This window comes from Montipora foliosa, chromosome 10 (assembly GCF_036669935.1).
Source record: "Montipora foliosa isolate CH-2021 chromosome 10, ASM3666993v2, whole genome shotgun sequence".
Classification (NCBI taxonomy): Eukaryota; Metazoa; Cnidaria; class Anthozoa; order Scleractinia; family Acroporidae; genus Montipora; species Montipora foliosa.
In genome coordinates, this window is record NC_090878.1 from 20514353 (window position 1) to 20529352 (window position 15000).

General features: G+C 40.2%; 1 protein-coding gene across 1 annotated transcript in view; it reads right to left on the bottom strand.

The window, feature by feature from the left end:
* The window catches only part of LOC137973399 (uncharacterized), a 69792-nt gene extending 60003 nt beyond the window's left edge, over positions 1 to 9789 (bottom strand). Inside the window, exon 1 of the mRNA XM_068820200.1 lies at positions 8021 to 9789. The gene's annotated coding sequence lies outside the window, so the exon portion shown is untranslated. The remainder of the gene's footprint in view (positions 1 to 8020) is intronic.
* Between the last annotated feature and the right edge of the window lie 5211 nt (positions 9790 to 15000).

Here is a 15000-nt window from a genome sequence, read left to right on the forward strand (position 1 = left end):
CCCGACACACGCGGTCAGCGAAAGGAAAGTTACCGACAGTTCGGTCAGATTTATAGTATTAAGATTGTCAACTTTGGAATAACCTGACGAGGATCTACCCTTCAGGCACATATGAAGTTTATTATTTTGTTATCATTTATTAGCCTTTTTTCTTTGTAATTTCGTGTCATTTTGTAATTTCAAAGCTCTAAGATTGTCTGTGCTACGCCTCAAATATGCTGGGAATGTCGATGTAAAATCTTTGTTTTAATCTTCATTTTGAGAATAAATCATTAATTAGGAAATCCTTGTGGTCGGTTAGTGTCTTCCGAATCGTTCTTACCAGTTGTCTTAACACCGAGCACCATGGAAGAGAACTGTATTAAGGGATTAAGGTGGCTTGATTTCTGAGAGCCCTGAATCCGTTTGACTCTCTCTCCTCCCTTTGCAAGATTTATCTGCATTGTGGCACATCTGGCTTGAAATGCAAGCAGCTAACCTGCTTGTCCCGCAAACTTAACAGAGTTCTGTTACAGTTTCCGTAAAGGTGCTTGTGAAGACAATCGTCCTCCTGTACTCACACTTTTGCAAAGTCACTTATCAAGCGCTGCAATTTTACGATTCCATGATCCGAAAAAAAAAAACAAAATATCTCCGATTGGTATTTGTTGTGTTATCCCAAAGATGGTGCAAGTTTTTTTTTTTTTTTTGTCAAATGTTGGAAGTTCTCCTGACAGCGCCATATTTGTAACATTTGAAAAATTCAAGTTTGCCGCGGAAAACCACCCAAATGTGCAAAGAAGGGATTGGACAAGAGTGAAATTGAGCAGCCAATCAAAAAAAGAAAATTTTCCTACTTGACCAAATCTCGCATTCAGCCTCGCCCACAAGAGATCTGGGAACCAACCGACCGAAGCTTTGAGGCCGAGTGAAAGTGTGGATTAAACACTTATCGATGTAGTATTACTGAAGTCCAGATTAAAGTGTGAGCACTGCGTTGTTATTAAAAGTATACATTTCTCAAAGCAAAGCTAGACACTGGATTGACAACAGGATATAAGAACTTCAATACAAGTATTCTGTGTGGCCATATAATATCATTACAATGAGCACTTTCTATTCAACCAAATATTCCTGAAAACTCAGTCCAGAAACAACTTTCGGAAATTAGTAGGTTCACAAAGATCTCAATCAGTTTACTCACTATGCGGGAATCTGTCATATCTTGATTGGCTGTTATTTCAGGGTAACGTCAGTTTCAATGCCATTATGCCGAAAAGGAAAACGTAAAACGACAGTTTGAAATCCGTTTTGCAATACCATACGAAGACGAAAAAAGAAAAGCAAAATTCAACTCCGCTTTGGTGCTATAAAACACGAAAAAACGAATTAAGTGAATTCGAATACCGTCGTTTCCTCCAAGTGAGGATAATTGAAAAACGAATTCCGTTTTCTATGGCAAAGAAAAAAGCCGGGTTTTGGAAATAGAATCTTTTATAGCGCGGAAGGAAACGGGAAAGGAAAATGAAATTTGAATTCCATTTTCCCATGCCATTGAAAATCGGTTGGCACTAAGGTACACTGATCAGTTCAAGTAAGTAAGTAAGTAATGTCGCGATTGATTGATAGGACAAACATACGTGTCCTATTTACATAGCATTTTTGCAGTGGGCTCGGACATCAGCATACTAAGGGCGCCGATGGCAGCCGCTATCAGTCCATTTATGAGCCCACTGAACCCTCCCAACCCATGATGAGTGATGATGTAAGTGATGAAGATAGACCACAACACCGGGAACCACGTCCCCTACACTTTTCGAATAGTGTGTGGGTTCTTTAACGTCCCACAGAGTTATATGTGAACAAGGTTTGTGAGACGGGACCTCCGGTTTATTGTCCTTATCCGAGAAGACTTGAAAGTCTAATCATTTGCAGATGTCATTACAAAGACAGCACTTTCTCCTCAGTTATTTAAAGACCCTGAGTGTTGGTCCGGCCAGAGTTGAACTCACGACCTCCCGCGTGACAGCCCGGTGCTTAGCCAACTGAGCCACCGGTGCGCGGTTATGCACCGGTGCGCGGTGCTTATGAACAATTAACTAGACTACACCGATAGGATCAGTTCCCCGCAAGGTGGATAGCCTTATTCTTTCACGCTGCACATGATATCCTTTGCAGTGTAAATAACATTAAAGCAGTCTTATGCCTATCCCAGGGTATGCTCGCTTCATTCAGAAGCTGCCTTGCATCTAGCTTTATAATACGCTGTATGTACCTAACCCAAATTAGAAGAGTATCTGCAGATAAACTTTTTTGTGCACACCTGCACTGCATGCCTTTGCAACAATAATAATCTATAGTGACATTTAGTATCATTGTACCTGCCATGCGGGATCGAGGACGTCTAGAGTGGGTTGCTATTCTTCTCTTCAGTCTTCTTGTTAAAGGAGATAACGAGACTGAACACATGAAAAGAGTTGGAAGTTTGATAGTTTTCTATACCAGAGTCATAATCCGTCGGGGCGGACTTGGACAGGTGCTTTTAGTGGCTTGCTATGCTTTCCAGTATTGGGCAGAACACGGATAATTCGTCAGTAAGAACTATATCTGCTTTCGTGAAAGCTCAGTGTAATAGTATATGTCATCTCTGACACCACAGCAGACACATGATTAACCGCTCGAGGAGTTGGCGTGGAATCAGTTGTTTGGTTGAATAGAGCGGTTTTCAATTGAGTGTCGAAAGCAATTCGCGAATTACTTTGGTTTTCCATTACTTCACTCGTTGATTGGTTCAAAGTTCTCGCGACACTTTTTCAATCAATCAGAAGTGAAACCAAAACCAATCGTGGCTTCCGCGTGCACATTTTCCCGCGCTTTGTGTCGGCTACGTGTAACTACTTCGATTTTTGATTGGTTTACTGAATTGTCTCCGTCCTTTTTCATAGGTCAAAGTAATTACTTCGGTTTTGGTTTTACGACAGTCATGTGAAAACCAATCTAATCCGCCAAGGGCTTCACAAACCACTATTACTGGTTTTAAAACTTCTTTGTATTAGTTTTATGATTGCTTCTCGTTGCGGTTGATAGCCGTTAGCAGTAACAAAAGTTAAGCACATTCTTCGACGCTTTCAATTAAAAGGAATAATTTAACGTTCAAGTACGTGTTTGGTATAAATGCAGAAGTTCTCATTTTTCTACGCATGATTTAAGAATTGATTCATGCTTTTAGCTGTGCGTATATCCAGTTATACCCACAGCTGAAAGCATGAACCAATTCTTTTATAACATAGTGACAACAACTTGGGTGCTAAAACATGTTTTATTTATGATTGATTAGAAAGTTCTTGCAATGCGTAGTGAAGGAATACAAAGGATTCCATAACGCCTGGTTAAAAACACGCCGCAGTTAAGCGACAGTTTAACAAAAACGCATCATCTGGTTTTTGAATTTGTCAACTGCAAACTTCGCCTCGTCGAATTAACAGCGAAAATGAACCCAAACAAAGTCAAAATAGTCGTAATATTCACGTTTTAGTAAACATCTTTCCAAAGACATCTTTTGAGGGTTAAAAACTCACTGAGATGGTTTTAGACTTCAAACAGAGAGCCGATTCCTTGAGTGCTCTCTATCTCTTCTGCGGTTGTGATAAACATAACAATGTTATTGGGAAGACCTTGGCGGCAATTTGGAAGCTAGTTAGTTGGTCTCTGGAGTTTTCACTTTGAAATCTTGCAGAATAAAAAATGATTTCCTCTTTACAAATCATGGGGCATCATTTCGAAGTCTCTTGCGAATATGACGGGTCGACTGAGGTTCACAGTTGGATCGAGTCGATATGATCTGCCAACATTTCTTTCCCCCCCCCCCCCCCCCCCTGTAACTTTATGCTGCAATTAATATTTCCAAATCTCTCGTGATTGTCTACAATGTTCTCACAATGCATATCGAAGAAAAACAAAGGATTCCATATCACCAGCTTAAAAACACGCGCAGTTGAGAGACAGTTTAGCAAAAACGCATCATCTGGTTTTTGAATTTGTCAACTGAAAACTTCGCCTCTTCGAATTAATGGCGAAAATGAAGCCAAACAAAGTCAAAATAGTCATAATATTCAAGTTTTAGTAAACATCTTTGATTGGTGGTAAAATTCAAAGACTCGAACTAGGGTTTGGATTGTTCAGAATGATGTTCACACTGCCGCGCGCAGTGCAATTACTTTGCAGCTATAATGAAACTGTACACGTCATGTCATTTGACATCCGCGCCGTGCATAGTAACGAAATAGAAAAGATTTTCTCTGTTCCTATCGAGTTTTAGTATATAAATCCACAGGGCGCGCGCTATCTTAAAAATTTCAACCCTTCTTTTATTGTAAATAAGAGAAGCAATAGCCTGTTCCCTCGATAAAAGGATTATTTGTGACAATTCGCGTTAAAGTCAAATCATTAATAGCCTAGCCTTAATAACCGAAGAAAGATTAGAAGAGTCTCTGAAAATGTCGTTTTACTCGCTTCTTGTACTTCAGGACCAACGCTATCATAATTAGCCTAATCAGTTAGGTTCGTCGTAAGGTATGCCCGAACATTAGCATGCAAAGGAAACTGTACCAGTGCTGGTAACACGCCTACAGAATAAATTCTTACTAAACGAATACTTTATAGTCCTGACACAGAAGGTCAGGAGACTACAGACGACCTCCTAGGAATGGGAGTATTCCGAAACGCACAGAACACAAATACATTCTAAACTTCGCATCACGCTTATCACGTTATTTTGGTGAAAGGACCAGATGGAATACACAACCACACTCGAGTAGATACCAAAATGAGACTTACCTTTGGTATGGCTCTCTCAGAGTTTGCGAGCAGACTGTTTGCGTGCTAATATATATCTAAAGTGATGTGCATATCCAATAAAGCATTCTGTTGGTAATAATGGAGGCTTCAGCTATCGGACGAAAACTTAGTGTCGTCATAAACACAAGTATTGGAAGGAACTTAGCGACAGTTTGGAAGGTAATTATTTTTTCTCAGGAGTGGTTATCGGTAGGTGGTAGTTAGGTTCAGTGATTTGCAAAGACATTTTTTGAGGGTTCAAAACTCACTGAGATGGTTTTAGACTTCAAACAGAGAGCCGATTCCTTGAGTGCTCTCTATCTCTTCTGCGGTTGTGATAAACATAACAATATTATTAGGAAAAACTTGGCGGCAATTTGGAAGCTAGTTATTTGGTCTCTGGAGTTTTCACTTTGAAATCTTGCAGAATAAAAAATGATTTCCTCTTTACTTATGACAAATCATTTCGAAGTCTCTTGCGAATATGACGGGTCAACTGACGTTCACAGTTGGATCGAGTCGATATGATCTGCCAACATTTCATTCCCCCCCCCCCCCCCCCCGGCTACCCCCCTGTAACTTTATGCTTCAATTAATATTTCCAAGTCTCTCGTGATTGTCTACAAAGTTCTCACAATGCATATCGAAGGAAAACAAAGGATTCCATATTGCCTGGTTAAAAACACGCCACTGAGCAACAGTTGAACGAATACGCTTCATCTGGTTTCTAAACTTGTCAACTGAAAACTTCGCTTCTTGGAATAAATGCGGAAAATGTAGGCCAACAAAGTCAAAATAGTCAATGAAACTGTAGACAAACGAAGTCACAATACTCAACTTTTAGTAAACATCTTAGCCAGTAATACATTTCCTAAATTCCTAGGCAGCAAGTAGGGTTTGGATTGTTCAGAATGATATTCACACTGCTGTGCACAGTGCAGTTACTTTGCAGCTAAAATGAAACTGTACACGTCATGTCATTTGAAATCCGTGCCGTGTATAGTAACGAAATAGAAAAGATTTTCTCTGTTCCTATCGAGTTTTAGTATATAAATCTACAGGGCGCGCGCTATGTTAAAAATTTCGACTCTTCTTTTATTGTAAATGAGAGAAGCAATAGTCTGTTCTCTCGATAAAAGGATTATTTGTGACAATTTGCGTTAAAGTCAAATCATTAACAGCCTAGCCTTAATAACCGAAGAAAGATTAGAAGAGTCTCTGAAAATGTCGTTTTACTCGCTTCTTGTACTTCAGGACCAACGCTATCATAATTAGCCTAATCAAGTTAGGTTCGTCGTAAGGTATGCCCGAACATCAGCATGCAAAGGAAACTGTGCCAGTGCTGGTAACACGCCTACAGAATAAATTCTTACTAAACGAATACTTTATAGTCCTGACACAGAAGCTCAGGAGACTACAGACGACCTCGTAGGAATGGGTGTATTCCGAAACGCACAGAACACAAATACATTCTAAACTTCGCATCGCGCGTATCATGTTATTTTGGTGAAGTATACCAAAATGAGACTTACCTTTGGTATGGCTCTCTCAGAGTTTGCGAGCAGACTGTTTGCGCGCTAAGATATATCTAAAGTTATGTTCATATCCAATAAAGCATTCTGTTGGTAATAATGGAGGCTTCAGCTATTGGACGAAAACTTAGTGTCGTCATAAACATTTTAAAAACAACACTGGAATAAAGCTTTATTTTAAAGAATCACGAAAAAATGACTGAGGCAAGCGCCTCCACTACAACGTGATCAAAGCGTCATTTATTAGCTGTAGTAGTATTTTAATTCAGTAAAACCCTCCCTTCTTGAATTGGAAGCGGGATTCCCGAATAAAATTTTCAACTTTCAATATTGTTGCTTTGGCTATACATTGGAGAAAAGAAAACAATTTTCATTTTGCTTGGAACGACTATGGCAAAATGTAATTGCAACTAAACGTTTTCCTTCTAGTGTACCCAACATGAGGTGAAATGACATATTAAGTATGATATGGGTTAATATTGCTGCTAAATTCACTTTAGAACTATTTTTGACCAACTGAAATACATTTCTAAACTTTCAGAGACCTCTTGCATTGCTTTTTTTCGTCAGTCTTAATATATTTGCCTCTATGGATCTCTTGAATGGCAATTTGAACAACTTAATTTTGAAAACACAGCAGAAATCTTCGCATTTTCTGTTGAATGCGGACCCACGCGAAAACAGTATGTAACTATTTAGTCGGAGGAGAAAACCGTTTGGAAATTTATTCGTGTCATTTTTGCCCCATTTTTAAAATATTTCAACACATGAATTCAAACCAAGATGTTAATCCATTAGCCGGCCAAGCTCCAAAAACGAATTTCCACTCAAAACACTGTCACAGCAACTGAGACTCACGTTGACCTTGAAATTTCCTAAGATATTTCCCTGGTAGCACCGTTGACTCAAAGGAGAATCTCGCTGGCATAGAAATGAACTATGCAGTCAAAACATTTGTCGGTTTTACTGGCCTGAAAAAGAGAATTTTTTATCGAGGGAGATCTGATTTTAATATACCCGATGGCAGCCCTATTGAAGTCACATGGCAAGGCGTCGACCAATCAGACATTTGTCGCCAGTGAAAGCGTTTGTCACCTTGCTTTTTGCTTTTACGTTGGGCAAGGCCCCAAGAAGTCGAAGGACAGAAGCTTCGAGAAACCGCCTCAGTAATTGAAGTTAGAAGTTGACCAGTGAAGAACCAAACAATGAAAATCACTGGTTTTTAATAGATGGAAGAATTGGAGATAGTCAGCCAGCAAATCGAAAGTCATAAATATCTTACATTGAGCTAAATGCGTTAAGGACAGCATCATAAAGTGATCGTGTTTCCGAAGCTGTTGCTGAGCAGGAACTGACATATCGCTGGCTAAACCGAAGAGGAAATATGCGCACTAAGGTGAAATGTTCGAAGCAATCATTCAAGGTCCATTTATGTCACACCATTTCACCTTTGTAGAAAAGGGGAAAATCTAAACTGCAGGATATACCCAGCCACTTATTTGTATGCGAATTCAAGCGATGCCGCTACAACTTAAACAAAAAGAAATTGGGATGTGCATTATAGAGAGCGACTGATCCAAAACAGTGAAAAAATGCCAGACGTTAAGTAGTACTACGTTTAAAGATTACGTGTTGTAATCAAAGGTGTCATGAAAAATGGTTTGAGCATTTACCTGGTGTTAGAGGAGGAGACGTCGTTATTTCTTTGATCTTTGAAATAAGATAACCTACCGGTCAGTATAAAATACAGACTATAGACTGCAGGTTCCAGATTGCAGATTGGGTTTAAAATGCAAGCTATTGTAGGTACAAAATGCAAACTGCAGACTGGGTCCAAAACTGACTAATGTTTTGACTGCATAGTGCGTTTCTATGCCTGCGAGATTCTCTTTTGAGTTAACGGTGCTACCAGGGAAATATCTTAGGAAACTTCAAAGTCAACGCGAGTCGACTCGGTTGCTGTGACAGTGTTTTGAGTGGAAATTCGTTCGTGGAGCTTGGCCGGCTAATGGATTAACATCTTGGTTTGAATTCATGTGTTGAAAATATTTTTAAAATGGAGCAAAAAGCACATCAATAAATTTCCAAACGGTTTTCTCTTCCAACTAAGGCCCCGTTCACACGTATCTGGATATTTTTGAATCCGTAACTTTTTATTCCCAGATTCAAAAACAATTCCATCCACACGTAGCGTATTCAAATCGAATTTGCCCGTCCACACGAATCCGAAACGTATCCGGATGCTCATGGTCATAAAGCTCTGGATAGATGTAGGTCTACATGACGTCTATTCGGCGATAGATGTAGATTTCGCAAGAGAATGTGAAAAGACGGACCGGCCGCACCCTCCTAGCGAATTTGGATCCCGGGTGACTAGATCCCCTAACGGATTTAGTCCCCCTTCGCGGATTTGGACCCTTCCATATTACACTTGCATGATAACCCCTCGCATTCTTCCGGAGGATTGTGTATAATCCTCAAAGAGTGTTAATTTGAAGGCGGTCTAAAGTTAGTCCTTCCAAATGCCTGGTGTGGCCGGTCAGTTCTGTCAAATGCAAAGCACCGTAAGTGTAACAGTATCAAATATGGTGATAAATATTCGCAACGTTTGTTGGAGGAATGTATAACTGGCACAAAAAGTGTTAATAAATACGGAATGAATGTACCTTGACGCCAGCCCTTAAAATAGCGATGAGAAAAATCGCTCTCCGTGTTCAGTAACAAAATTACAAAGGATTCTGACGATATATTTTATATATGTCGGGAAAATCCAAGAGAATCAACGGTTCCACCGTTTCCTGACAATTCAGACCATTTTTTAAGTGAAGAAAGACTCTCAGGCAAGGCGTCCTTTCCACGGATTTTTCTCGATTAAAGGAAAATACGTTCAATTTGATGTGGATTATAAAACTTTAGAATAGGTCGGGAATGAACCCACTACAACGTGATCAAAGCGTCATTTATAGCTGTAGTAGTATTTTAATTCAGTAAAACCCTCCCTTCTTGAATTGGAAGCGGGATTCCCGAATAAAATTTTCAACTTTCAATATCGTTGCTTTGGCTATACATTGGAGAAAAGAAAACAATTTTCATTTTGCTTGGAACGACTATGGCAAAATGTAATTGCAACTAAAAGGTTTCCTTCTAGTGTACCCAATATGAGGTGAAATGACATGTTAAGTATGACATGGCTTAATATTGCTGCTAAATTCACTTTAGAACTATTTTTGAACAACTGAAATACATTTCTAAACTTTCAGAGACCTCTTGCATTGCTTTTTTTCGTCAGTCTTAATATATTTGCCTCTATGGATCTCTTGAATGGCAATTTGAACAACTTAATTTTGAAAACACAGCAGAAATCTTCGCATTTTCTGTTGAATGCGGACCCACGCGAAAACAGTATGTAACTATTTAGTCGGAGGAGAAAACCGTTTGGAAATTTATTGGTGTCATTTTTGCCCCATTTTAAAAATATTTCAACACATGAATTCAAACCAAGATGTTAATCCATTAACCGGCCAAGCTCCAAAAACGAATTTCCACTCAAAACACTGTCACAGCAACCGAGACTCACGTTGACCTTGAAATTTCCTAAGATATTTCCCTGGTAGCACCGTTGACTCAAAGGAGAATCTCGCTGGCATAGAAATGAACTATGCAGTCAAAACATTCGTCGGTTTTACTGGCCTGAAAAAGAGAATTTTTTATCGAGGGAGATCTGATTTTAATATACCCGATGGCAGCCCTATTGAAGTCACATGGCAAGGAGTCGACCAATCAGACATTTGTCGCCAGTGAAAGCGTGTGTCACCTTGCTTTTTGCTTTTACGTTGGGTAAGGCCCCAAGAAGTCGAAGGACAGAAGCTTCGAGAAACCGCCTCAGTAATTAAAGTTAGAAGTTGACCAGTGAAGAACCAAACAATGAAAATCACTGGTTTTTAATAGCTGGAAGAATTGGAGATAGTCAGCCAGCAAATCGAAAGTCATAAATATCTTACATTGAGCTAAATGCGTTAAGGACAACATCATAAAGTTATCGTGTTTCCGAAGCTGTTCCTGAGCAGGAACTGACATATCGCTGCTAAACCGAAGAGGAAATATGCGCACTAAGGTGAAATGTTCGAAGCAATCATTCAAGGTCCATTCATGTCACACCATTTCACCTTTGTAGAAAAGGGGAAAATCTAAACTGCAGGATATACCCAGCCACTTATTTGTATGCGAATGGCGTTTATTGTCATATGCGTCGTAATTCAAGCGATGCCGCTACAACTTAAACAAAAAGAAATTGGGATGTGCATTATAGAGAGCGACTGATCCAAAACAGTGAAAAAATGCCAGACGTTAAGTAGTACTACGTTTAAAGATTACGTGTTGTAATCAAAGGTGTCATGAAAAATGGTTTGAGCATTTACCTGGTGTTAGAGGAGGAGACGTCGTTATTTCTTTGATCTTTGAAATAAGATAACCTACCGGTCAGTATAAAATGCAGACTACAGACTGCAGGATTGGGTTTAAAATGCAAACTAGGTACAAAATGCAAACTGCAGACTGGGTCCAAAACTGACTAATGTTTTGACTGCATAGTGCGTTTCTATGCCAGCGAGATTCTCTTTTGAGTTAACGGTGCTACCAGGGAAATATCTTAGGAAACTTCAAAGTCAACGCGAGTTGACTCGCTGTGACCGCGTTTTGAGTGGAAATTCGTTCGTGGAGCTTGGCCGGCTAATGAATTAACATCTTGGTTTGAATTCATGTGTTGAAAATATTTTTAAAATGGAGGTTAAAACACACCAATAATTTCCAAACGGTTTTCTCTTCCAACTAAGGCTCCGTCCACACGTATCCGGATATTTTGAATCCGTACGTAAGTTTTTGTTCCCAGATTCAAAAATATTTCCATCCGCACGTAGCGTATTCAAATCGAATTTGCCCGTCCACACGTATCCGAAACGTATCCGGATTCTCTCTAGTGCTCAGGACTCCTCAAGGAAACAGAGGTAACAGAGCATGCCCCATGAAGCCTTCGGCAGCCATCTTGAGAATTGATTTCAAGTTAAGAAACTGGGCTCGATCTTGTTATGTCAGGATTAAACTCTTCTTCTCTAAGCGGGCCTCAAACGGGTTCCCCCAGGAACCGGGTTTGGTAGGATTCGTTAAATGCCGCAATTTTCACCGATCGCTCTGAAATTTGGCGTGTTTACTGGGGAGATATGGCCCCAGTTTCTCTGAAAATCTCGGCTTTGTAGCTTTTATTACGCTTGCACAACGGGCATTCTACTTCAGGGGATTTGTGGCCATCCGGTAGCCATGCGAAGGGGAAATTTTCAACCGATCACGGAGCGGTTTTACTAAAGTTTTTCAGGCAAAAAATTACACTACAGGCTTCGAAAAGGATAAAGAAAAGGTTTTGTGGTTCATTGGATGGAATTTCAAGCGTCAAAATCGCTGAAAAGGTAAAATTATTTTCTTAGCGATACAATTGCGTGTCTTGAGCGCATTTCCTTTGATCTCACAGAATTGTGCTTTCCCTCAAAATATTCGCTTGTTTTCGCTTTCGCTCGAACATATTTACCTTTAATACATGTCAAGTGAATAGTTTTATCCTCTGGGATGAATTTTCCGTCGAAAAATCGGTTATTTGGGTGGTTTTTGGCAAACAGAGGTTAATTATTCGTAATGCGACCGTTTCCGTTGCCGTTCGCAACGGGTCGCAAATTTGACACTTTTATCGCATTATCACATTACGCATTGATCGCTAATCCGATTATTCCTAAAAATCCAAAAATATTCGTGCCTCATCAGTTTTCGGTCGAATTTTGGTCCAAGAAAGCTGATCAAATGAGGAACATTGTTGGCGGTCATTAAAAAATTCGTAATTGACGTTGAAATGACCAAATTTTGTGAAGTAACTGATTTTAATGTTATTTTTTCTTTCAACTTTCTCTTTATAAAATGTTGTAGTTCTATGTAAAGAAGTTATATGTTTTTGGAAAGCTTATTTTCGTAGCTTTAAAATGATGTATTTCTTTCCCCCTAACTGAAAACACTTTTTGAGAAAAAAAACATTTTGTTGTGATGACTGACTTTGTGCGGCCATATTTGCAAAGTACCCTAGAGAAGAAGAGTTTAAAAAAATCCGGATTTATAATTGATACACTGCCTAAATATGATCATAAAGCTCACGATAGATGTAGGTCTACATGACGTCTATTCGGCGATAGATGTAGATTTCGCAAAAGAAAGTGAAACGACGGACCGGCGCCACCCTCCTAGCGAATTTGGACCCTGGGTTACTGAATCCCCTAACGGATTTAGTCCCCCGTCGCGGATTTCTACCCTTCTATATTACACTTGCATGATAACCCCTCGCATTCTTCCGGAGGATTGTGTATCATCCTCGAAGAGTGTTGATTTGAAGGCGGCAGGGCTGTAGCCAGAAAAAAAGTATGACTGAGGCAATGTCCATGGTTAAATTCTCTACGTAGGTATTCTAGGTGTTAATGATAAGTACATTTTAAAGACAACACTGGAAATCATCCTTTATTTTAAAGAATCACAAAAAAATGACTAAGGCAAGTGCCTCGGTTTGCCTCATACTGGCTACGGCCCTGGGCGGTGTAAAGTTGGCCTTCCAAATGCGTGGTTTGGCCGGTCAGTTCTGTCAAATGGAAAGCGCCCTAAGTGTAACAGTATCAAATATAGTGATAAATATTCGAAAAGTTTGTTGGAGGAATGCAAAAAGTGTTAATAAATACTGAATGGATCTGCTCTACTTGCCTAACCTGATGACATCAACAATATGACCTGGCAACAAAAATCGACCTTATTCAAAATTACCCTGTCATCTGTACTAGGACCTTTGAACACATGGTACAGCTCTTTATAGAGAATGTGTTAAAGAGTAATCTTATGCCTATTGGAGAAATGGTAGACTTACTTTACAGTGTTGAATTGCAGCAAAGGGGATCATGATCACCTTACATTCTCTGCATTATTTTGGGTATCGAGTTGCATATGAGAGCCCTCCGTGCTGTTACACAATTATACAGCTGTTATATCACACTGACTAATGCATAAAGAAAACTTCAGCCTGCCAATTTTAAATTTTAAACATATCCACGAGAAACTACAGTGGCACTTTGATTCTTCAGGTAATTCACAGTTCCTTTATCGGCAAAATCGAAAATTGCCACTCCCCTTGCGTTACAGATGCACAAGTTCATTTCTCGCATACGACCAGCAAAATTATTCTCGCTATCAAGAGAAGAACAATGCATGCGCCTTCTCGGTTAGGGTTTCCAACTTAAGTGGTTCTTCATCAGTATATGGAATGAAGCGATTTCCACCACCGTTCTTTCGTCGAACAGTAATAAATTCTTTCTTCCTTTCCTCATAATGACACCACCTCACCTGACAATTTTGCGTTTTTTATTTGCGCTGTTGCTACCGTGATTCCTGGCACGATTCGGTAGCCCCGATATATAGGCGATTCACTGTTCGCGATGAAATTGTTGGTCCGGTAATTGTGATAAAATCTGTCGGCCAACTGTCGGTCGACTGTCGGCCTACAGATTACCGACAGGTTAGCAACAGGCTACCGACAGCTAACCGACAGCTAACCGACAGCTAACCGACAGTTAACCGACAGTTTCCCAAAGAAGAAACACGTAGTATTAGAAACATGACCCAGAAACGATAACTTTACGTACAAATCGGCCCCTTTAGGAGCCACTAAATAAAAGAAAGTCTTGAACGAACATTAGGGCCGTTTATACGAGAGAAAATAAGCCGCGGCTTACTCTGGCCGCGGCGTACATAATACGCGAAAGGCACTATTTATACGAGTATAAACTCCAAGGCCGGGATAAGCCACGGCTTGAGAAAACCGTGAACGTAGATTTTGTACCATTTATACGAGGTGTTCGCGTCTTGTGTAAGCCGCGGCCAGAGTAAACCGCGGCTTATTTTCTCTCGTATAAACGGCCCTAATGTTCGTTCAAGACTTTCTTTTATTTGGTGGCTCCTAAAGGGGCCGTTTGTTTTCAAACTAAGAAAACTTAGTTTGGTGGGCAGAACTCAGCAATGTCAGTGTAAGTTGTCGAAGGGATCTCCAGGGTAACATTTCCAGCGTCGCGCTCATGGCCTTCAACTTTCTCTTGATTTCGGACTCGATACTCCAAGAACATGCACTGAGAGAAGACTTCTTCAGGCGAAAAAGGTGATCGCAGATCTGAAGGCAGATGTCCAGTCACTCCGTAGCCGTAACGATCACCAGGAACCTGACCACCAGAAGCAAACACCAAAGCAACAGCAACAGTCAGAGACAGACAGACAGGCTATCCAGTATCCACAGTCGGCACGAGAAGGTCCTTCAGGTCATTCACTGTCGTAGCCGAGTCTGACGATTCCACTTCTGAAGAAGCCACTCTTTCTAACACAATGGAAGCTGAACGTCTCATTTCTTCGCGCACAGTTTGCCGAAAAATGGCATCCATCACAAAATGGTACGTCAAATTGGCCGTCTTGAAGACAACATGCACAACACATGAGTATGGCAGTAGACAGGGGCACCCAAGGAGAATATGGTTCAAAACCACTAAACATAGCATTGTTAAACGTATTTTAGTATTTAGACGGTAGATATAGG